Source organism: Girardinichthys multiradiatus, chromosome 23 (genome assembly GCF_021462225.1).
Source record: "Girardinichthys multiradiatus isolate DD_20200921_A chromosome 23, DD_fGirMul_XY1, whole genome shotgun sequence".
Lineage (NCBI taxonomy): Eukaryota > Metazoa > Chordata > Actinopteri > Cyprinodontiformes > Goodeidae > Girardinichthys > Girardinichthys multiradiatus.
The window spans coordinates 19,868,843-19,894,501 of NC_061815.1; the positions used below are offsets into that span (position 1 = coordinate 19,868,843).

The 25,659-nt window shown below is 40.0% G+C and overlaps 1 long non-coding RNA gene across 1 annotated transcript; it reads right to left on the reverse strand.

The window, feature by feature from the left end:
• Nucleotides 1-1,853: 1,853 nt before the first annotated feature.
• On the reverse strand, nt 1,854-4,602 carry LOC124860928. Its single transcript, XR_007036502.1, has 2 exons — nt 4,555-4,602; nt 1,854-2,372 (listed from the first exon to the last, which is right to left on the reverse strand). It is a non-coding gene; the product is annotated as an uncharacterized LOC124860928 (long non-coding RNA).
• Between the last annotated feature and the right edge of the window lie 21,057 nt (nt 4,603-25,659).

Consider the following 25,659-nt stretch of genomic DNA (forward strand, 5'->3'; position numbering starts at 1 on the left):
TACAAGCTTTATCAAAAAGGAAAGTTTTAAGCCTAGCCTTAAAAGTAGACAGGGTGTCTGCCTCACGGACCAAAACTGGGAGCTGGTTCCACAGGAGAGGAGCCTGATAACTAAAGGATCTGCCTCCCATTCTACTTCTAGAGACTCTAGGAACCACCAGTAAACCTGCAGTCTGAGAACGAAGTGCTCTGTTAGGAACATATGGAACTATCAGATCTATGATGTATGATGGAGCTAGATCATTAAGGGCTTTATATGTGAGGATAATTTTAAATTCTATTCTGGATTTAACAGGGAGCCAATGAAGGGAAGCTAAAATAGGAGAAATATGATCTCTCTTTTTAATTTTCATCAGAACTCTTGCTGCAGCATTTTGAATCAGCTGAAGGCTTTTAACTGCATTTTGTGGACATCCTGATAGTAACAAATTACAATAGTCCAGCCTTGAAGTAACAAATGCATGGACTAGTTTTTCAGCGTCACTCCTGAACAGGATATTTCTAATTTTGGCAATGTTCCAGAGATGAAAGAAGGAAATCCTAGAAACCTGTTTAATATGGGATTTAAATGACATGTCCTGGTCAAAAATAACACCAAGGTTTTTTACTTTATTATCGAAGGTCAATTTAATGCCATTCAGATTAAGTGATTGACTAAGCAGTTTTTTTTTTTAAAGACTCCGGTCCAAAGACGACAACTTCTGTCTTGTCTGAATTTAGAAGCAAAAAATTTAAAGTCATCCAAGTTTTTATATCTTCAAGACATGCTAGTCTATCTAACTGGTTGGGCTCATCAGGATTTATTGATAAGTAAAGCTGAGTATCATCAGCGTAACAGTGAAGATTTATCCTATGCTGCCTGATAATTTGACCTATTGGAAGCATATATATATAGTAAAGAGAATTGGCCCAAGTACTGAACCCTGTGGTACTCCACAATTAACCCTGGAGTTTAAAGATGATTTATCATTTACATGAACAAACTGGAATCTGTCAGATATATAAGATTTAAACCAGCCTAGTGCTGTTCCCCTGATCCCTACAGCATATTTCAGCCTTTTTAAGAGAATATTATGGTCGACTGTATCAAATGCAGCACTGAGATCTAACAGAACCAGTACAGACACAAGTCCATTATCCGAGGCCATAAGAATATCATTGTGACTTTCAGCAGAGCTGTTTCAGTGCTATGATGAGCTCTGAAGCCTGACTGAAACTCTTCAAACAGGTCATTGCTGTGTAAATGCTCACACATTTGATTAGCAACTATTTTCTCAAGAATTTTAGATAAGAATGGAAGATTGGATATAGGTCTGTAATTTTTCAAGTCATCTCGATCAACCAAAGGTTTCTTAAGTAAAGGTTTAATTACAGCTACATTAAAAGCCTGTGGTACATATCCATTTACTAAAGATAGATTAATCATATCTAAAATGGGGCTGGTAATCAGAGGGAACACTTCCTTAAATAATTTGGTTGGGATTGGGTCTAACATACAAGTTGAAGGTTTAGATGAAGCTAATATTTCTGATAACTCAGGAAGCTCCACAGGATCAAAACAGTCCAAACACAGATCAGGTTCTACAGTTACTTTCAATGTTGTCTCACTTGCTGAGGATGAAGTAATCATCTTCGGGAGTATGTAAAAGATTTTATTTTTAATAGAATTAATTTTTATTTTGGAAGAATCCCATAACGTCATGACTGCTAAGCGCTGAGGGAATGGACGGCTCAACAGAGCTATGACTCTGTGTAAGTTTAGCAACTGTACTAAAGAGAAACCTAGGATTATTCTTGATCTCTTCTATTAATGATGAGAAATAAGCTGTTCTGTAACAAGAAAGAAAAACAATAAGTGGTTTACAGAATTTTATTTGTTTGCAAATAAACATCTGAAAAGTGTGTCATGCATTTTTATTTAGCCTTTTAATGCAGACAAACACTCAATTATTTAAATTGGTTGTTAAAACATATTAACCAATTGCATGGCTGCACGACGATTTGCTAAAGTTCAAAGCAAGCATCAAAGCGGGAGGAAAGGTGATTTGAATGTGGCATGGTTGATGGTGCCAGAAAAACTGCTGATCAACTGGTATTTTCACATACAACTATCACTGAAGTTTGTACTGTTCCAGATTACCGCCGTTACGTCCACTGAGTGATTCAGGATCTACAGGAGACACAGTGCTGGGCCCTCCTGCTCCTGTTTCGTTTTCAACTGACTCAAGCTGTTCTGCCTTCTCTGTTGTCGGCTGCCCTTTCTGGAAACATTTTCTCTGCAAAAGTCGCAGTTGCAGCTGATTATCCGCATCGATGCGTGGCAGACGTCTGTGATTACAGGATCATCTGTTCCCTAAGCAATGGATGCAACACCTGTAACAACAGGGCTAAAAATATTTTTTATTGAACCAAGACATTTGCTTCTGATTTGAAATGACACAGGCATCTCCCAAAAGATAAGAACATTGTGATACTGTGCTTTGTAAAAGACATAAATGCAGAGGATAATAGACACAAACACTGAAAGGTTTGATAAAAAAAATTAGAAAGACAACGTACAGGAAGATCACAGAGAAAGCAGGACATAGAGCAGGGGCAACATAATGGAAAGAACCAGAAATGAACATTCAAGACCAGAAAGCTTATATACCTAGGTAAGGGTTGTGGAACAGCTGTGAAGGAGAGGAAACAGGTAGACTGAGAGAAGGTTAATAATAAACGCAGATAATACACAGGGAGCTGAACTAAACACAACAGACTCTACAAACACTAAAATAAGAGAATTAACCAAAATGCAGAAAAGAAGAACACGGGAAATAAATAAGAAACTAAACACAAAGGAATAAACTTATAATGCAAAACCCTAATAACAATAATGAACACAGAGAAATAAACTGAATATGGCAAGAACCTTTTAACATAAATAAGCAACAAAATTATCACGAAACCAACATAAATAAAAAACAAAGCCCAAACATCCGAAGATCATGACATAAACGTGTGGCCCTCCAAAGAAATGCCACCCCACACCATTACTGACCCACTGCCAAACCGGTCATGCTGAAGGATGTTGCAGGCAGCAGATTGCTCTCCATGGTGTCTCCAGACTCTGTCACGTCTGTCACATGTGTTCAGTGTGAACCTGCTTTCATCTGTGAAGAGCACAGGGCGCCAGTGGCAAATTTGCCAATCCTGGTGTTCTCTGGCAAATGCCAAGCGTCCTGCACGGTGTTGGGCTGTGAGCACAACCCCCATTTGTGGACGTCGGGCTCTCATACCATCCTCCTGGAGTCGATTTCTAAATGTTTGTGCAGACACATGCACATTCGTGGCCTGCTGGAGGTCATTTTGCAGGGCTCTGGCAGTGGTCCTCCTGTTCCTCCTTGCACAAAGGTGGAGGTAGCGGTCCTTCTGCTGGGTTGTTGCCCTCCTACGGCCTCCTCCACGTCTCCTGGTGTACTGGCCTGTCTCCTGGTAGCACCTCCAGGCTCTGGACACTACGCTGACAGACACAGCAAACCTTCTTGCCAGAGCTCGCGTTGATGTGCCATCCTGGATAAGCTGCACTACCTGAGCCACTTGTGTGGGTTGTAGAGTCCGTCTCATGCTACCACGAGTGTGAAAGCACCACCAAGATTCAAAAGTGACCAAACCATCAGCCAGAAAGCATAGGTACTGAGAAGTGGTCTGTGGTCCCCACCTGCAGAACCACTCCTTTATTGAGTGTGTCTTGCTAATCGCCAAAGATTTCCCCCTGTTGTCTATTCCATTTGTACAACAGCATGTGAAATTGATTGTCAATCAGTGTTGTTTCCTAAGTGGACAGTTTGCTTTCACATAAGTTTGATTTACTTGGAGTTATATTGTGTTGTTTAAGTGTTCCCTTTATTTTTTTGAGCAGTATATATATATATATATATTTTATTTTATTTTATTTTTTTTCGCTGTCCGATGAGCTAACCACTCCCTCCTACTTCCCTATGTCTAAAGGGATTGCTCAATCCAGCTCTCCATCCAACGGGTCCGGACTTCCCTAAACCTGAAAGGTCTTACTAAGCAGGTTTACTGAAAGTTCTGTTTAAGCTGGTGTCGGGAAATGACTCGCCTAGCCTCTGACAGCCTTCATACAAAAGTCTGGCCCTTCTTCAACTGTAGGTCTGGACGACTGAGTAGCCTATCGCCGTCATCCACACTTTCAACAGTCACTTCTGTTCACAGCTGCTCATTCCCTATTTTTACAACTGGCTCTTGGTATATGGGCTAGGTTAATTTTAGTGGCTCAGCACGAGCCCCAAGGGCGCTGTTTTAACAAACTTGGCTAAGGCAACCTATAAAACCTCCCAAAATCTCTTAGAACCAGGCAACAAGACTTTTTACCACCAATAAAAAACCAAAAATAAGGTGACTCAATTAATTGAATGTCCACGATTTAACTAGAATTGTATATGCTTTCTTTAATTAGCAACGCTTATGCAGGGGTCAGTAACAGCTTCAATTTGGCAACACGTAATAATTTCAATAATAGAAATGAATCAATCAACTCAACCTGTCTTACCCTGATGCTGAAACTAATGAGGTTGGAGAGGCTTTGAAGACGGAGGCTCATCCATGCACCTGATGGAGACGGTTCTTCTGGTAACAACGAGTGATTTCTTGAAGGGAATACGACTTAATCTTCAGTTTTCTTCCTTTAAGTGGCACGTACTGATGCTCCAGGCTTCAATGGTTAAACGGGATCTTTGTTGTCATATGTCTCTGAAGACAGTAGTTTCCAGAGGCTGAAGAGTTGAAGGAAACCCAGAGACATAAATGAGGTTGATTCAAGACTTCCAGAAGCCTGAAACTTAGAGCAATCAGCTGTTCACCAATCAAGTTCACTTCTGTTGTCTGGATAAAAAGGCTTTAGATGAAATCAGATTCTTAATCTTGAGGCACAGTCCTTCTAAGGCAAGCAGGTTGATCCTCTTTTTAATGCAGTCGATCAGCTGGGCTGTGTCTCTGGTCCTCTGATTCATCTGTAGCGTCTCTCCGATCTTGTTCGTTGGTCTTTTGCGAGGAAACAACCAACTAGTTCCTCTATTCTTGCCCATTTTATAGAGCATTTCCACCAAACCCTTTGTGCTCACTGGCCAGTGGTTGTTGCCATGGCTGTCCCATTGGTCACCCATGACATAAGGTGATTTTCTGGAATTTCCCGAGTCGTGTCTATCATCACCTCGGTCCTGAGCTGTCTGCTGGCCTCTTCTTTGCCTTTCCCCCGCCTTAGTCATCAGTCTTGTGCTATAAGTTACAGCTCTCACTTCCCCAATTCCCGAACATCTGCTCTATTCCTGTCTCACTCAATGTTACACTTCCTCTTAAACAGAGGCTTTAATTCTTACATTGGTGCTGCTCAAACTTTTAGTTACAGCATTTACTTCATTTACAGTTTAAAACCGTTACTTAAACTTCATCCTTTTTATTCATACACCACACAACATTATCTCTTTCATATATAGCTGATTGAGAATGTCAAACCTTAATGTTTTTCCTCTAATTCTCAGTTCTTAACCACATTTCAATCATAAATTTTTTAACCTGTTAATCAAAGACTACACATTTTATTCAATACATGTGAAATAATATAACATCATCATACATCATTTCTTTGGATATACTTGTTTATATTTTTGCAAAAGATAAGACAGATAACATGTGGCAGATAATATGTGGCTCCACACATGCCTCTCCAGTCTCTCAGCTCCAGAATATGAGAACATGCTTGTTTCACTCCCCACTGCTTCAACTGTGTGTTTTTAATAATTATTGCATGGATTACTCATAAGCATATAAGGATATTTATTGTAACTTTTATGGAGTTAACTGTGAGCATTTACTAAATGTTGCATGGATTACATGGAAAGATCTCACGTTATTTTGACAATATATATATATAAAATACACATTTCTCTGTTTTTAGTTACATTTTAACAAAAGACATATCAACAATTATTTATACCGTTTTAATAATCAATAATTAGTATTAAAAAATGTGCTTTAAAAATGTTATTTGACAGTGGAGTTGTGTATTTTCCTGTGACAACTAAATAAGTGGCTTTAAAGCAAAAAAGGGCAGCATCTCATGTCAGCTTATGAGTCTGGTGTTCAGAGGTGGAACTTGATGGGGTGCCTCATCAGACCAGAGTGACCTTTCAGAGATTGCCTACAGCTGTGCCCACAGGCTGTTGTCAGGCTACTGTTGGCCCATGCTGACCTCGTGGCGTTTGGCAACACCTTCCCACATCAATATCTCCCAGCCATTACACCTTTGCAAGTCAAAGATCCAGCTGGATTTGACTGTCCTCAGAAAATCGAACTACTCAGCATGCATAAGCTATGTCGACTAAATGGAGATATTCTGCTGTTACAGCTGCACTTTGAACAGGCTTGCTTTTTGAACAAAAGCCCAATTAAGTGTTTTACATAAAGGTTGTTTTTGTGGGGTTTTTTTAAGTTGCTGAACATCATCAAGATGTCAGTGGCTCATTGTTTTTAACTTATAACGCATTAACAAACTGATGGGAAGTCGGTCTCTTCAGAATGTCATTCTGAGTAGATCCCTCATGAGGAAAAGTTACCTTTTTTTTTTGTTGGAAAGTGCACAAAAAACACACACATGAAAGGAAATTACAGCTGCACTGATTGATTGGCTAATGACTGTTATTATGTTCAAATCTGGAAAACAGATGAAGAAAGCAGCATGCAAATCAGGCCACAGAGGCTACCCACCACCTACAGAATATGTTTATTTTGAGTTGGTAGACAGATATTTGTCATACTCCTCCTACCTGACTGGAAAAGCAAGAGGTTTGGTACACAAGTTGTCTTTTACTGGATTAAGAAGTTTGGTTTTTAACAGCACGTGTGTGTGTGTGTGTGTGTGTGTGTGTGTGTGTGTGTGTGTGTGTGTGTGTGTGTGTGTGTGTGTTTGTGTGTGTGTGTGTGTGTGTGTGCTTTATTTATATATGGATTCAGGTTTTGTACCTGTTTACTAGAATCAAAATAGCTATTTAAGGAATCTCAGAACATTATGTGCTATGTATAACGAAACATAATGGGAGCAACCACAAATATATGCTGTTCATCTTTATTACTGTTTCACAATAACAGAAGGCTGACTTACTTCCATGTGCTTTGCAAGAATTTTCAATAACATCAGTGTTGTAAGAACAAATCTCATCGGAGCACATCAACATCCATTTAGAGGAGTTTGTTGTCTTATGCTGAAGAAATTACTTGAAGCCTTTAAAAACTGTTGGGATGCAAATAAAGGGGTTCATTTTTTAAACAATATTGCTGATAAACAGCACAGCCGTGAACCTAAACACAAAAAACTACAAATAAATAAATACTTTTGTTTTTCCTAATATATTATTTTACTTTTAAATGATTTTTTTTATCACTTCAATGCAGTGTTAAATGTTGCATGTGTTGTAGGAAAGTAGCGAACCTTTTAAAAGGAAGTAAACTTTCAGTACCCCAACTGGACTGGGAGTTGGGCATGCTGGGTTTTTGTTCTGTGAGTCAGAATGCTTCTGATCCAATGTATCTTGGGAAGAGAAAGAGTGGCATAGAGAAGCTGCGTGGAAAAATACCAAAAATCTAAAATTACATGACATGCTGTATCTTCATCTTCTGCAGCACCAGACTATATGCAAATAATGCACCATGAAATATTGGCACAAGAGAGGGATAGGGTGAAGAGAGAGATGTTTACAACATGGTAAGGAGTGATTTTAGCAAACATGAATCTGACATTAATATGCAAATAATTTTGTTAGAATCAATGCAATGCCATAATTAATAAAAGTTTGGTAGACAGGAAATGGACTGAACTTATAGCTCTTTTCCAGCACTCAAAGCACTGTTAAATTAGAGCCACATTTACCAACAAATGTGTACCTCTTTATACATAGATATGCAGATGAGTAGGCAGCCTTGGGTTAAGTGCCTCCCTAAGGGGCACATCAACATCATTTGGTGGGGGAACTTGGCATTGAACCCCCAAGTTAACTATGGGTATGTAAATCTGCTGCCTATATTTATATATATATACTGTATATATATATACAGTACAGACCAAAAGTTTGGACACAACTTCTCATTCAAAGAGATGTCTTTATTTTCATGACTATGAATATTGTACAGGGGTTGGACAATGAAACTGAAACACCTGTCATTTTAGTGTGGGAGGTTTCATGGCTAAATTGGACCAGCCTGGTAGCCAGTCTTCATTGATTGCACATTGCACCAGTAAGAGCAGAGTGTGAAGGTTCAATTAGCAGGGTAAGAGCACAGTTTTGCTCAAAATATTGAAATGTACACAACATTATGGGTGACATACCAGAGTTCAAAAGAGGACAAATTGTTGGTGCACGTCTTACTGGTGCATCCGTGACCAAGACAGCAAGTCTTTGTGATGTATCAAGAGCCACGGTATCCAGGGTAATGTCAGCATACCACCCAGAAGGACGAACCACATGCAACAGGATTAACTGTGGATGCAAGAGGAAGCTGTCTGAAAGGGATGTTCGGGTTCTAACCCGGATTGTATCCAAAAAACATAAAACCACGGCTGCCCAAATCACGGCAGAATTAAATGTACACCTCAACTCTCCTGTTTCCACCAGAACTGTCCGTCAGGAACTCCACAGGGTCAATATACACGGCCGGGCTGCTATAGCCAAACCTATGGTCACTCATGCCAATGCCAAAAGTTGGTTTCAGTGGTGCAAGGAGCGCAAATCTTGGGCTGTGGACAATGTGAAACATGTATTGTTCTCTGATGAGTCCACCTTTACTGTTTTCCCCACATCCGGGAGAGTTACGGTGTGGAGAAGCCCCAAAGAAGCGTACCACCCAGACTGTTGCATGCCCAGAGTGAAGCATGGGGGTGGATCAGTTATGGTTTGGGCTGCCATATCATGGTATTCCCTTGGCCCAATACTTGTGCTAGATGGGCGCGTCACTGCCAAGGACTACTGAACCATTCTTGAGGACCGTGTGCATCCAATGGTTCAAACATTGTATCCTGAAGGCGGTGTCGTGTATCAGGATGACAATGCACCAATACACACAGCAAGACTGGTGAAATATTGGTTTGATGAACATGAAAGTGAAGTTGAACATCTCCCATGGCCTGCACAGTCACCAGATCTAAATATTATTGAGCCACTTTGGGGTGTTTTGGAGGAGCGAGTCAGGAAACGTTTTCCTCCACCAGTATCACGTAGTGACCTGGACACTATCCTGCAAGAAGAATTACTTAAAATCCATCTGACAACTGTGCAGGACTTGTATATGTCATTCCCAAGATGAATTGATGCTGTATTGGCCGCAAAAGGAGACCCTACACCATACTAATAAATTATTGTGGTCTAAAACCAGGTGTTTGAGTTTCATTGTTCAACCCCTGTAGCTTCACACTGAAGGCATCAAAACAATGAAATAACACATGTGGAATTGTATACTGACAGGGCACACCTGTGAAGTGAAAACCATTTCAGGTGACCTCTTGAAGCTCATCAACAGAATGCAAAGAGTGTGCGTAGCAGTAATCAAAGCAAAAGGTGGCTACTTTGAAGAACCTAGAATATAAGACATATTTTCAGTTATTTTACACTTTTTTGTTCAGTATATAATTCCACATGTGTTAATTCATAGCTTTGGTGCCTTCAGTGTGAAGCTACAATATTCATAGTCATGAAAACAAAGAAAACTCTTTGAATGAGAAGGTGTGTCCAAACTTTTGGTCTGTACTGTATATATATATATATATATATTTATATATATATATATATATATATATATATATACATACATATATACATATATATATATACATACATACATATATATATATATATATATAAATATATATTTTGTTTTTTTGTGATGCTTTCCTTAGTCCAATACTATTGAAGGCTTTAATTAAAGTGTAAAGCATAACATTTTCACTTTATGACTTTTAAACAAGTGGTGAACATTCCTTTCTTGTTAGACCCACTTTATTTATGGTTTGATTCAGAGCACTTACAAAATGACTCAAAAACATATATTATAAGAGTTTTACTTTTACAGTGTTTCTTCAGTGGTGGTATTAAAGGAATCCTCTGTGGCGCATCAGATTTAAGACCAGACTGAATTGGACTCACCTGGAAAAAAGTGGATACTTGAACATAAAGGAAAAAATGTGAAATGCTTCTTCTGGTTTGAGGCTGTTTCAAGATTGTTTATGGGTGACTGCAAGATGGAGCAAGGGATAGGTAGATAGATTGGGTCTTTGTACTAAAAAGGGCATTGCTTCGGTTCTACATGATGGTGTATAACTGGAACATGCAAATCTCAATTTAGTGACCCATCAATGTCACCTCCCTCACGAATTTGGTCATGAGATTTCTGACCATAGGTGAAACCGTTTGCAAAAGTTAAAAAAACTGATTAGGAGTGTTACTTTTGCTAAATTATTTTTTTTAGTGTCGTCAGATAATAATGAAATAATGCATTTATGTTTTAGGGTAAATATTGTCTGCTGTTTAGTGCCACAGTTTGAACTCTTGGGGCCTAATCTTCAAAAGATTTGCGTGTAAAAAAACGCATGCAAACCTGTTTGCGTCAGCAAAGCTGATCTACAAACAAGGTGGTAATCGGATTGCCTTTGCAAAAAAAGCGGAATTGCGGGTGCAAACTTTTTAGCCTGTCTGCCTTCATGAATATGCAAAGCATATGGTAATGACCAAAACATACAAATTTAAGGGAAGTGGATAAGCAAATGTCATCTCTTACCACTCGCAATGCGATTTTCAAAACCTGAAACGGTTTGCGGGCGCAATTTTTGTGTGTGGATTTTGCACGTTTGTAATGCTGGTGCTGTCACTTTGGCCAGAAAGAGGCATAGATAGAATGACAGATGACAGGGAGAGAGAATCAGGTTCATGTGCCAACAGATTTGGGTTGTCAAAAATAAAAATATTAGGATTATCTAAGCTCTGATTTGGAGCCAATCACAAACCAAAGCCAGGATATTTATCCTATGATAAAATTCCTTGTAACACTTAATTCAACATCATTCCAGCATAACATCACTGTCAGTGATCGTTTGCTGAAAGCGCACAAACCTGATCTTGGCAAAATGTGCACATAACTGAACAAGCGTGCACAGTCTGTAATCACGCATCATGCAAAAGACCCACTGTGCTTTGATGTTGATAATATAATTAATAGGAAAGATCTAAAGACATTGTAAGGCAGATTAAATCCTTCATTTGCAAACTGGATGCTATAATCACTTCTTAGCAGGTGAAAAAAACCTAATTTTAAGGCAGCTTTTTCATGGTGTAACAAAGACAGCGTATGCTTTAACCTTGTCACTAAACAAGCATTATTGCCCGTTACGTTATGTCATTGCAGGGCAATCAGAGCTGGATCAGTTTGATTACATTGTTTAAATGTGAACATATGCCAGGAGAGGGTTTTGTTTATGCTATAAAAAATCACTTTCTGTCACCAAAAAACAATATAAACAATCAAACACGTTGTATATCTTTAAAATATTGGCAAAACAAACAAAATGAATTAAGTAAAATCATTGGAAAATAATTTATTTTTACTTATATAAATGTTCGAATTAACGTTTTTGCAGCACAGTTATGTGATGCTGTGTTTTAAAACTAGCAAAGCTATAACATACAGATTGCCAACTCCTACAACAATCTATTTTTATGTTGCTAATATTGCATTTAGGCTCAAATATTGGGGCTGTTTATGATAAACTCCGAACTATTCAAACATATACTCTCAAAAAAACAATAGAACCCGGTGAGTCTCCAAAAAGAATAAGATCAAGGGAGACAAATTAATTAACAGACATATTTGTCTTTTATATTGTTAATATTGATTGTCCAATTTGTTGTGAGTTACGTCGAGCAAGATAAGAGAAATAATCTCGTCAGGGCAGATAACAAACCTGCTGAGGGTAGCACAACAAAAGTTAACTGTAATAGTCCAGAAAAGTAAGGGCCGAACGAAACAGAAATAAAAAAATCAGCAACTGGATCATTTATAATGATGCAGCGTAACAATCCCCGCATATTTCTAGCAACACAGCAGAGGATCTGTTTGCTTTTCCTTTTGTTCCAGCCATTAACACAGCAATTTCCTAATTTAAATAGGGTGGTCCGCACCTATTTTGCACCTGTTATCCATTGCACGGGCAATCTTTGAAAACCGCATGCAACACGCCCACTTATTGCACCTGCAATGTACTTATGGAACAAGCAACTTAGCACCTGCTATTTGGGATCTTTGAAGATCAGGCCCTTAGCATAACTGCTTTAATGAAGAAGCCTACATCCTAACAGGGGAGTTTTGTTCTGGAGCAATGATTACATTGAAATGTTACTTTTGATCATCGTTAATAAATACCAGAAAATATAAGAAGGCGCATGTTTCTCTCTCACGGACTGGTTGGCTGGGGCTGCTGGCGTTGGGGAGGCTTGGCGGTGTGCTGCTCCGCTGGCTGTCATGTCCGGGTGGTGGTGGGGATAAGAGCGGCTGGCTGGAAGGTGTTGTGGAAGGGTTGAAGTGTGTGGGGTGAGGGGGTTCTGTCCTTCTTTTGGATGCAGGGTCACTGGCATTTGAATCGGCTGAGCGGTGATGGTGGTCCATTGTTGGGTGTGTGGGTGTGAGTGTTTTTATGTGTACGCATGAGGGTGAGAATGTGTGATTGTGACTGTTGGTTTATATATCAGGTTGGGTCTTGGGCTGCTCCCTCTCCTGGATCAGTTTAGGCCCCCCCATCAAATGTGGGGTCTATTTCCTCCCTGCCACACTCCCTTTCGTTGGCTGGGGTTTCTGCCCGCTTTTGTACTTGTGGTTCTCTGTGTCTGGGGCTAGGTGCTTTGGTATGTGCCGGCTCTCTCCCAGTGACTGTTTTCCAGGGTCTGGGCCCCTGGGCTTTGTCGGGCTGCTGCTTGGGGAGTGATGTCTCCCAGGATCCCAGGTCTCTGGAATCTGCTCCAGCATAGACGTTTGCTGGCGGGGCCTGTGGGTTTGTCGCTGCAGCTGCCTAGGGCTTCTGCAATGTGGCTGCTGGGTGGTTCCCCTGGGATTCTCCCCAGCTCTTCTCTGAGAGGGGGGTTTGCGCTAGTCCCGGCGGTGGTTCTCCTTGGGTTCTTGTGCTCTAGGGGGCCTTTGGATGTCAGTGGCTCAAATCTCCTCCGTGTCTGTCTCAGGTCCAGGTCATGGAGAAACCTTGTATACATAAACGTACTCACTCAAACCCACAGGTGTTTAGATTCAGGTGTTAACAGATACACAAATGCTCTATATTGAGCCGCAGTTACCGCTGAATACATTTTGCATTCATCAGTACCGTGCACTTTATGGAAACAATGCTGATTTTATATATTTTTCTGCAGGTGTAGAAGAAATCTTCTAGGGTGTTCTCTTGTAATCCCGTCATCCTTCTTTCTCTCCTCCATAATTTTTTCCTTCTCTCCCTCTTCCTTTTTGCCCCACCTCTCTTCTCCTGAGCAAGGATGTGGTGAAAGTGAACGAACAATTCCAGTGGGTTGTTTTGCTTTGCTGCAATCCCTCCTTCAGTGTCAATAATCAAACAAATGTCTACGTTGCTTCTTCCGCCTCTCTGCCTGCTCAGACGCTTTTCTCCTAAGCTCCCTGCTTGCTTGCATTCTTTTACTCCTAACGTTTTATCTCTTAGCTAAAATTACGGAAATATTGCACTAAAACAACTTCTTACCAGCAACTCCCAAGGATTATTATTATTATTTTATTTTTTTAAAGGACTTGGATGTTTTTATAATCGAACTTGAAAGAAGGACAAGTTGACGCCAGCTAATCAGCACAAAATGCCTCACTTCACCACAGAGGACTTCGACAAACCTTTACAGACATTGACTGTTTTGGAGATGAAAATCTATCGACTAGAAGTGAATGTGGAGGTGAATATGGGGTACAACGATGATTCAACTCTGTCTGTTATCCCAAATACTGACAGCCAACTCAACAACTCAGCCGGCAATCAGAACACTGAGAATAAACCTACCGGCAGAACCCACTTGCATGTTTTAGGGGCATGCCCAAAAAATCAAGGTGGACGACTCATTGGAAGGTCTCAGCAATTAAATAAATTAGAATGGCCAGAATTACAGAGAAATGCCCTCGTTTCCTCTGGGAAAAGGAGACTTCAACAGCGAGCTGCTGTCACAACAACTGATAGGAGTGAGACAGCTGGAAATAATGGAATTCCCCTCCAAAACAGATTTGCTCCACTACAGAATGACAACCAGGAAAATGATCCATCTTCTGAGAGCAATAAAAGGTTTGAGAACAACCTTCATTCTAAACAGTCTTCTCTTAAATTGCAAGAGAAAAAGTACCCCACCGGACCAAGAACACCTAATAGTGGGCAACACAGCGGTGGATGGGATTAAAAACTTCTGCAACAAGAAAAACACAGAAGTTATGATTGGTACCAGTAATGTGGTCTCTGATATCTCAGAGAATATTCTTGCAATCACAGAAAAGTGCCCGTCTCTAGAAAACCTTATTATACACTGTGGAGCCATGGATGACGTGGCTAAGATAAAATCAGAAAGACTGAAGGAGGATTTCACTCGTCTTCTGAATATTGTTTGAGGTCTCAATATCAAGGTGTTTCTCAGCGGACCCTTTGCTGTGGAGATGAGGTTTTTTTCAGACTGCTGATGATTAATAAGTAGTTGAAAAAAACATGTGCCACCACACCTGTGAACTTCATCGACAACTTTAATATTTTTTGGGAAAAAAGACAACTCTTCAAGATGGTTTCATTTTGAACAAGCCAGGAGCCAGACATCTCACATCTAATCTCTTCTATTCAGTAAATAATCTGCCAGCAGCTTCGACCTTCAGCAGAGAACATGGAGTATCAACAACAATGATAACGCTGCCTCCAACAGCTCCAGCAGAGACAACCGGCCAGTTGGCTGAGAAAGAGAGGTCATCACAAAAGGTCTCCCCGTCGAAATCCACAGGAGAAGTGGACCCCCCCTTTATACCCCCATCCCCCAAAACCCAGACCCAAACCGACACCCCCAGTAAACCCCCCTCACCCCAGACCCCGACCCAGACCGCACAGAACTCTCCCATCTCCCCACTGAGCCCGCTTTTTGCTTTACTGGATTCTGATAACATGAAAGGAGCTCTTAAAACCGGGACACAAATGGCTCTGACATTTTCTCCATTCAACACCCCCCGTGGCCGAGGCCCTGCTACTAAACCAACATCTTCCAAATGCTGCAGAGCCCCACCACCTCCTAATATATCTCCTCCTAATCAGGACCTTCAAATCACTTCTCTGTGATACAGTCTGGGCCCCAGTGGTAACTCTATCAAAAATGAGCATGTCCAGGAAATACTTGGGCCCCTAATAGGAGATAGTTGTAAAATCTCTGTGCTTATACGTGACAGAAAGAGCAAAGCCAAAAGGATAAGAGACAGTAATAAACAATCAACAAAAGCCATAAACTGTCAGGTACAACCAGACACAGAGTTAATATCAGCAACTAAGTCAAATAAACTGGTGTTATTGAACATTAGATCTCTGTCAGGAAAATCATTTTTAATCAATGACTTCATTACTGACCACGATCTTGATGTTATGTTTTTAACAGAAACATGGTTACATGAATTTAATGAAGCTCCCATTCTGATAGAGGCGACGCCTCCGAACTACAATTGTCTTTGTGAGAGCAGACAGCAAAGAAAAGGTGGAGTGGTGGCCACTTTGTTTAAAGATTTATTAGAGTGTAAAAAAGTATTTCTGGGCAAATTTGACTCTTTTGAATATTTGGCTCTCCAGGTAAAGAGCCCGGTCCGATCCATGTTCTTGAATATTTACAGCCCTCCTAAGTCCAAAACAAACTTTATCAGTTATTCTAATGAGCTTTTATCTGTGATTTGTGTTTATTATGACTGTTTAATTATTGTGGGAGACTTCAACATTCACATGGACAATCCTGAAGACAGAAGTACAATAGATCTATGTGACACTCTTAGACATTTTGGTTTGACTCAACATGTTAAACAGCAAACGCACAAACAGGGACATATTTTGGACTTGATCATCACTAAGGGTCTAAACATTTCCAAGGTGTCTTTAATGGATGTTGCTCTATCTGACCACTTTCTGTTATTTTTGAAAGGATCATCTCCAATGACTCAGTTTGCCAAAGAGACATGATAAGAAAACGCATCTTTAAGGACGGTGCTGCTGAAACCTTTAACCAGATTTACTCTTCTACCTCCACTTTGCCCTGTAACACTGTCGATGAGCTGGTAGATAACTTTCATTCTGAAATCTCGGACATCATTGATTCAATTGCTTCAATTAAAGTGAAAGTCGTTTTTGGGAAGAAAATGTCTCCATGGAGAAGTGCTCCACCAGTCAGAAGTGAAAAAAAGGAATGTTGAAAAGCTGAACACAGGTGGCGAAAGACTGGACTCCAGGTTCACTATATTATCTATAAAGAGAGACTATACAGATATAACCTACAACTGAAACATGCAAGGGAATCCTTCTTTTCTGAGATCATCAGCAAAAACATTAACAATGCTCGTGCATTATTTGCCACGGTCGACAGGTTAACAAACCCTCCTGTAACTGTAGCATCTGAACTCCACTCTACCAGGGCCTGCAATGAATTTGCTAACTTCTTCACTGAAAAAAACCCAAAAGATCAGAGGGGCAGTCAGCACATCCACATCAACTCCAGTACCAATGTTTCTGTAGTTGGTGCAATGGAAGAAGGAGGGTGGACAGGGTTCACAGAGGGAGATCCACAGAACGAAGGAATCAGGAGACAACCAGCTGGTTTGATCCAATGAGGAAACAGGAGGCCTGAGTCTTGGTTCATGGAGCTGGATAGCTTCTTTCCGGAAGATGGTAATCCAGGCAGGGTTTGATGCTGAAGGCAAAGTCAGGTTCAGGTAACCTGCAAGGCAACAAATCCAAAATTACAAAGAGGGCAAAGCAAGGTCAAGGCAAAGGCAAAGTTAATGTGGCTTGAGCTGTACCACAAAGGGCAACACTCTGGCAGTGAGTTGCTGGCAGCCTCCTCCTTAAATACTCCTTAGCAGATCATCAAGGAGATAGAGAACACCTGTCACCTCTCCTCCGGTTAAAACACCACCTAGAGGCTAAGAACAGAGATAGCACCAAACAGACAGACATGGCACAGATCCTGACAACATCTGATTTAACTCAAATAATAAACACGTTCCTTTTGTCCGGTGTTTTCCCCCCAGGCCCTAAAAACAGCAATTATCAAATCTCTATTGAAAAAGAGCAACTTGGACAAGCTGCTACTACAGAATTACAGGCCTATATCAAACCTCACCTTCATCATTAAGATAATTGAACAATCTGTGTTTCCGCAGTTAAACAACTTCCTAACAACGACCAACCGCTTCGATGTCTTCCAGTCAGGCTTCCTGCTCACCACAGTACAGAGACTGCTCTTGTCAAGGTGTTCAATGACATCCGTATAAATGCAGACTGTGGAAGAACCACAGTGCTGGTATTATTGGACCTTAGTGCAGCATTCGACACTGTTGATCACTCCATTTTATTAGAGCGCCTGAAAAACTGGGTCGGTCTTTCTGGAACAGCACTCAACTGGTTTAAATCCTACTTGAAGGAAAGGGACTTTTTTGTGTCAGTAGGTAACCTTACATCAGAGACCACAAACATCACATGTGGCGTTCCCCAAGGGTCCATCTTAGGGCCCTTCCTATTCAATATCTACATGCTCGCCCTAACTCAGATTTTAATAAACAACAACGTAAGTTATCACACAGCTATATGTTACGATGTCACCAGGTGACCATGAACCCATTCAAGCGCTGGGTAAATGCTTAGAAGAAATCAATGCATGGATGTGCCTAAATCTTCTTCAGCTGAATCAAAACAAAACTGAAGTAATAATCTTTGGACCAAAGGAAGAGCGTTTAAAAGTTAGCACACAGTTTCAGTTAATCCAGCTAGACACCACCAGTCAGGCTCGAAACCTGGGTGTAGTGATGGACTCAGACTTGAACCTTCAGAGGCACATAAAGGTAGTAACAAGGTCAGCCTTCTATCACCTAAAGAACATCTCCAGGATTAAAGGACTAAGGTCTCAGCAGGACCTTGAAAAACTAATTCACGCATTCATCTTTAGTAGAATTGATTACTGCAACGGTGTCTTCACAGGTCTGCCTAAAAAGTCGATCAGACAGCTGCAGTTGATCCAGAATGCTGCTCCCCACGTCCTCACTAGAACTAAGAAAGTGGAGCACATCACCCCGGTTCTAAAGTCCCTACACTGGTTCCCTGTAGCTCAGAGAATAGACTTTAAAATACTTCTGTTAGTCTATAAATCACTGAATGGCTTAGCACCAAAATACATTACAGACTTGTTGTCAGTGTATCAACCACCCAGACCTCTCAGGTCTTCTGGCTCAAATCTACTCTGCATACCCAGAACCAGAACCAAACATGGAGAAACAGCTTTTAGTTCTTATGCTCCACTAATCTGGAATAAACTGCCAGAAAACTGTAAAAGCACCGAAACCCTAAGTTGCTTTAAATCAAAATTAAAAACTTATTTATTTAGAGTGGCCTTTGACTGTGCCATTTAGGCATGATTAGTTGCGTTTTCAGTCCAATTTTCCTCTCATTTTCTTGTCCATCATTCTGTTCTCTTTATTTTATTTTATTTTACTTTTTTAAATTACCTCTGTTGTTTGATTTTACCATTTGATTTGTTTTTCTGTGTCTGTATCTGTGTTTATTTGCTTTGTGATTGTATTGTAATTGTATGTACAGCGCTTTGAGTGTCTCGTTGCTGAAAAGCGCTATATAAATAAACTTACCTTACCTTACTTTATGTATATATACACTAAAAAATAAAAATCTCTAATTGTTTCCTTACTCCATAAGTTATCTGAAATATCCATGGTCATTAGTAATTGATGTTTAAACATTTTATCCTCTGGACAGGAATAAAAACGCTGAAAAAACAATGCCATGAAATTTGTTTGAAGCATTTATCTTCTCCATGGGAAGACCTTTCACCATATTAGATGCTCTCTCTGAGTCTTCCTTTGCTGCAGTAGTAGCAAAAAAATTAATGTCACAATGCAAGCTGATGTAGTGAAATCTAAAGGTACAGTCTTGTAAATAAACACAATTGGAGGTGAACCATTCTCTGTGTGGCTCCAAAAGTTACATTTATATCCCATAAAGCAAACAGCCACACTATTTGATGCAGCCGTCAAGTTGCATGATGATCTCTGGCTAAGCTCTGGTGTCTAACTAGCTGCTTCACTGGTCTCCTTAATGCCAGTCCATGGAGTGGTTGCAATCGATCAGCAGTCTGAGCTGTAAACAATGCTGCCAAGAAAAAAATGACTTATTTCCTTAGTTTTTTCCTTGTTCATCCAAGTTATTATTCGGTGTAAACAGAACTCTTCCACACAACTTTCTATAAAAGCACTACTGCATCCGAAAAGTGTTTATAGTTAATTGATTATGTGGATACACTCACATCAAAGAAAGAATAATCCAACCTAATATACAGCATACCTCAATGAGTGTTTAAAGCTATATGCATGAACCAAAATAATTGCAGTTGACTGAGAAGTGATTTTGTTGTGTTAAATGATTATGTAAAAACAGTTTTAAGTCTTGAGCCACACTCAGAAATGACTAATCACAAATCTTCAAATACTTAGAGGATTTACTTGCTGAATTTAGGTCCTCGGAGCTATTTGAAAATAATCCATCTGCGGCATATAGGTAAAAAAAAAAAAACTAACCATGATGAACTACACAGTTTGTCTGTGTATTTAAAATTTGTACAGTATGCATATCCTTCACAAAGATGAATTTCCCATGTTGCAGACCTCGACCCTCGTGTGTCAGCACAACTCACAAGCCCTCTCTTCCACCTTTATGCCTTCTTCCTGCAGGCAGCACATATATCCTCATGCCCTCAGTGGCAGTGGATCTGTCCTGCAGCACTGAGCTTTAAACTGAAACAATAGATTATTGTCACCTCTGCCATGTTATAGCCAAAAGTGAAAAGCTCCTTCTGAAAGGACAATAGGGTATGAATTGATTTATGAGGGTTCAGGGGCCATAATGTGCTGTAGTAACAAGGAGCCAATGGCCTAGAAAAATGCTAACAGCAGTGCTTTATCTCCTAAGCCTTTGTTTCATCCAGAGTTTAATTCACTCCACAGAAAAAAAGGCTTAGTTCTGATGGAAAGGTGCTTTAGTTTGCTCCTTTCCAGCTGTTTTTTTAAATATCAAACTGGTTCCTTTAAAATATGAATTCTAAAGATGTGGCCACGTTCTTTAAGAGCAACTACTTCAATGAAGATAATAAAATATCTTTAAATTTACAATCAAGAAAGAAAAAAGGTGGCAATTCCTGTGAAACATTTAAGTTAGTTGCTCTTCTGAGTGCAAATAGGATGCATAAAAAAAGAAAAGTTTAGCTCAATGGAACACAGACTGGACATTATATGATGTAACACTTTCCATATTTGTGTTTACATACCATTTATTTGTGAATCAGAATAAGCCTTATTTTTTCCACAACAGAAAAAAGAAGCAGATTAACAGAAAGTAGAATGGAAAAAAAACATGTAAACATTTTTACATTTATTTTGTAAAACAAAGTTACTTATTTGGTTTTTATAAATATAAAATAATACAGATAAAGGAAATGTAAAGACGCTGATTGATGCTGAAGATAAATAGGTAAATAAATAAATGCACAATCTTCACACATTAAATAGAAGGAGTAAATAAATGAATTATTGCAAAAGATAATTGCAGATAACACCAGTCAGGGCACCCATCCATCCATCCACAACTGCTTATTGCAGGGGGCCTGGTGTCTATCTCCAGTGGTGATTGGGTGAGAGGTGGAGTAAACCCCACACTTGTCACTAGTCCAACTGTGAGACAAAAACAGGGAAAACAACAATAAAGGGCACAGATTCTCCCCTAAGGGTAATTTGGATCAATTTACCTAACATGCATATTTATGGGGTGTGGGAGAAGCCCAGAGTACTCAGGGAGAACCCAAATATGCATAGCAACCCTTGACTGTCTTGCTGCAGGACAACGGCGCTGGCAACCACACCACTGTGCAGCCCCATTTGCCATGGCTAAATATTCAAAATCATTCAACAAATATCAGACAATAATAGACTAAGAAAATACAAAGTGCAGTTTGGATGATGAATTCATTTATTAAAGGTGAAAACATTGAAACCATTGTTTATAAAATCAAATTTTAATAATTCATTAATCAACTGTGATTAACCACATATATGACTTTAATTTCACTTGTCACATGCATACATGATTACTGTCAGACCCATGGAATTAAGAAATTACGTAAGTAGAACATGTGCGACAACTTAAAGTAGGCTAAAAGATCTCAGAAAAGTACATATCATGCTCTAAACAGGGATTTCATCTGTCAGCCTAGAAAGGGTTGCAAAGACATTTCTCAGGCTGTGGAAAACCACAGTGAAAGTCATCATCCACAAATGGAGAAAACATGGAACAGTGATGAACCTTCCCAGGAACGGCCAGCCTACCAAAATTACAAGAGTGCATCAAAAACTCATCCAAGATTTCACATAAACCCTTCTAAAATTTGCCAAAAAAGTATTTTGATAATCACTAAGACTTTTAGGGAAAATATTATAGGCCAAAGATCTTGTTTCATCTGGTGTCACACTGATAGAGAATTTCAGAAAATAAATATTATAGCAAGAGTCAAACATGGTTGTGATAGTGTGATGGACGGGGCCAGCTTTGCTGTCTCAGGACCTGAATGACTTTCTGTCATTGATGGAACAGTCAGTCAGTGAGTCATTTTCTATACCGCTTCTTCCATAGTGGGTCGCAGGAAAGCTGGTGCCTATTTCCAGATCTCTATGGGCGGGACGCAGGGTACCTCCTGGATAGGAATGATGGATCAATGAATCCAAAAAATCCTAAAGGAGAATTTCCAACTATCAGTCTGTGACCTGAAGATCAAGTGCACTTAGGATATATGCTGTGCCCTTAAACATGCCTCGTATATGGCTGAATTAAAACAATTCTGCAAAGAAGAGTGGAGCAAAATTCCACCACAGGGATGTAAGAGAGTAATTGCCAGTTATCACACAAACATGGTTTCCACAAAAAGCTTTTTAATTTTTGGGGCAATAAGGTTTTCACATATCGCCAGGTATGTTTGGATGGCTTCATCCATTAATAATTGAAATAATCATCTGAAAATTGCAATTTGTATTTGATTAGGTTATTTTTGTCAGATAATTAAATGTGTTTGAAAATCTAAAACATTCAAGTGTAACAAAAATCAAAAACAAAGCAAAACAGAATAAATCTACCACTGGCAACTACTTTTTTAAAACACTGTAACTGTCCATCAAAGCCAAAATTGCTGGCAAAAATTAGGTGCTGGTCATTTCATCGCTTTGGAATTTTGTGTCTGTCTGTATAGGCCTCTCTTATGCCTTAATAAGAACCATCCGCCACAGGAAGTTTTGTAGCAACCATTTGTCAAGTCGTATCCCTGCTTTGACAACAGATAATTTGAAGAAATGTTCCTATCTACACATTGCCCACTGTAAGGAATTATTTCACATTCAGTGCTGAATACTTACCACCCATCCATTTACGTACAGTTTATGGGTACACAGTAAATTACAGAATTGAGTACACACTAAGGTGGAAATGTGTGATTGTGATTCACACATTTTACAATGCATCCTAATTTTACCCTTTGATCATGCACTTCTAATTATAACTACGATAACCCCATCCATGATATTTTGAATTTTAATTTAGTTTTAAGTGTCACCAAGGTTCATATTACAGTTGTGCCTACAATGAGAAACAGGAAATGGTTTGTCATTGGAGGACATAATGGCTACTTTTCCTCACTCTGCTACATTCTCATACTACTCTCCAATTTTGCATTATATGCTGTTGTTTAAACTTTTAGTTTCATGCTCCCTTTTCCCTTTTCCATAGAAGATCTGGTCTGCCTCTGTGTTTCGCTGTGACATCTTTCTGGAGGGGGTCATCGACTGAGCTACTGCTGTCAACAACCTGAAGGAGGTTGTTGAAGGAGGAACACAAGCTTATGGAGCATTACGGCTAGTGTTATAGTGCTCCATATATATAAATATATAGTTTATATATAAATATATATAGATGGATGGATGGATGGATGGATGGATGGATGGATGGATGGATGGATGGATGGATGGATGGATGGATGGATAGATAGATAGATAGATAGATAGATAGATAGATAGATAGATAGATAGATAGATAGATAGATAGATAGATAGATAGATAGATAGATAGATAGATAGATAGATAGATAGATAGATAGATAGATAGATAGATAGATAGATAGATAGATAGATAGATAGATAGATAGATAGATAGATAGATAGATAGATAGATAGATAGATAGATAGATAGATAGATAGATAGATAGATAGATAGATAGATAGATAGATAGATAGATAGATAGATAGATAAATAGATAGATAGATAGATAGATAGATAGATAGATAGATAGATAGATAGATAGATAGATAGATAGATAGATAGATAGATAGATAGATAGATAGATAGATAGATAGATAGATAGATAGATAGATAGATAGATAGATAGATAGATAGATAGATAGATAGATAGATAGATAGATAGATAGATAGATAGATAGATAGATAGATAGATAGATAGATAGATAGATAGATAGATAGATAGATAGATAGATAGATAGATAGATAGATAGATAGATAGACAGAAATGCTTTGGGATCATTTTATTTGCGTAAACGAAAAGGAAAAAAGGCAAGAACCTGCCTTAATCCTTCGTGGCATAGATTCAACAAGGTACTGGAAACATTCCTCAGAGAGTTTGATCTATATTGACATGATAGCATCACACAGACACACACTTATCAGCTGCACATCCATGATGCAAATCTCCCATTACACCACATCCCAAAGGTGCTCTATTGGATTGAGATCTGGTGACTGTGGAGGCCATTTGAGTACAGTGAACTCATTGTCATGTTCAAGAACCCAGTCTGAGATGATTCATACTTTATGCCGTGTTATCCTGCTGGAAGTAACCATCAGAAGATGGGTACACTGTGGTCATAAAGGGATGGACACGGTCAGCAACAATACTCAGGTAGGCTGTGGCATTGACATAATGCTCAATTGGTACTAAGGGGCCCAATGTGTGCCAAGAAAATATCCCCCACACCATTACACCACCACCAGCCTGAACCGTTGATACAAGGCAGGATGGATTCATGCTTTCATGTTGTTGATGCCAAATTCTGACCCTACCATCCAAAAGTCACAGCAGAAATCGAGACTCATCAGACCAGGCAACCCTTTTCCAATCTTCTATTGTCCAATTTTGGTGAGCCTGTGTGAATTGTAGGCTCAGTTTCCTGTTCTTAGCTGACAGGAATAGCACCCGGTGTATTGTTCTGCTGCTGTAGCCCATCCGCCTCAAAGTTCGACGTTTTGTGCGTGCAGAAATGGTCTTCTGCATGCCTTGGTTGTAACGGGTGGTTATTTGAGTTACTGATGCCTTTCTATCAGCTTGAACCTCTGGCATCAACAAGGCATTTGCGCCCAGAGAACTGCTGCTCACTGGATATTTTCTCTGTATCGGATCATTCTCTCTAAACCATAGAGATGGTAATGCGTGAAAATCCCAGTAGATCAGCAGTTTCTGAAATACTCAGACCAGCCCGTCTGGCACCAACAACCATGCCACGTTCAAAGTCACTCAAATCCCCTTTCAGCAGCAGATCGTCTTGACCATGTCTACATGTCTAAATGCATTAAGTTGCTGCTATATGATTGGCTGATTAGAAATTTGCATTAATGAGCAGTTGGACAGGTGTACCTAATAAAGTGTCCAGTGAGTGTATAATATCTGTGTATCTGTTAACACTCAAATCCAAACACATGTGGGTGTAAGTGTGAGTGGGCGGGAGTATATAAGGTTTCTCCATAAAAATATGCAATAGTAAGTGTGAGGAGCCAAAGAGCTGCCCCCCTGGAGCCGTGACAGACATGGAGGACATCTGAGCCTCAGACATCCAAAGGCCAACCAGAGCATGGGAACCCAGGATGACCATCGCCCAGACTACTGCAACCCCCCAGAGAAGAGCAGAGGAAAGAACCACCCAGCAGCCACAATGCAGAAGCTCCAGGGAGCTGCACCGATAAGCCTACAGGCCCCGCTGGCAGCTATCTATGGCTGAGCAGATCTAGCCATGGACCCAGAGACTCGAGACTGCGGGGCACATCACCCGTCAAGCAGAGGCCCGACAGAGCCAGGGGCCCAAGCCCCAGCAAGCTGCCACTAGGAGTGAGCTAGCACACACCAAAGCACCCAGCCCTAGACACCGAGAACCACCAAAACACCAGTGGGTAGAGACACCAGCCACTGGCAGGGAGTGTGTCAGGGAGGAAATAGGCCCCACATTTGATGAAGGGCCC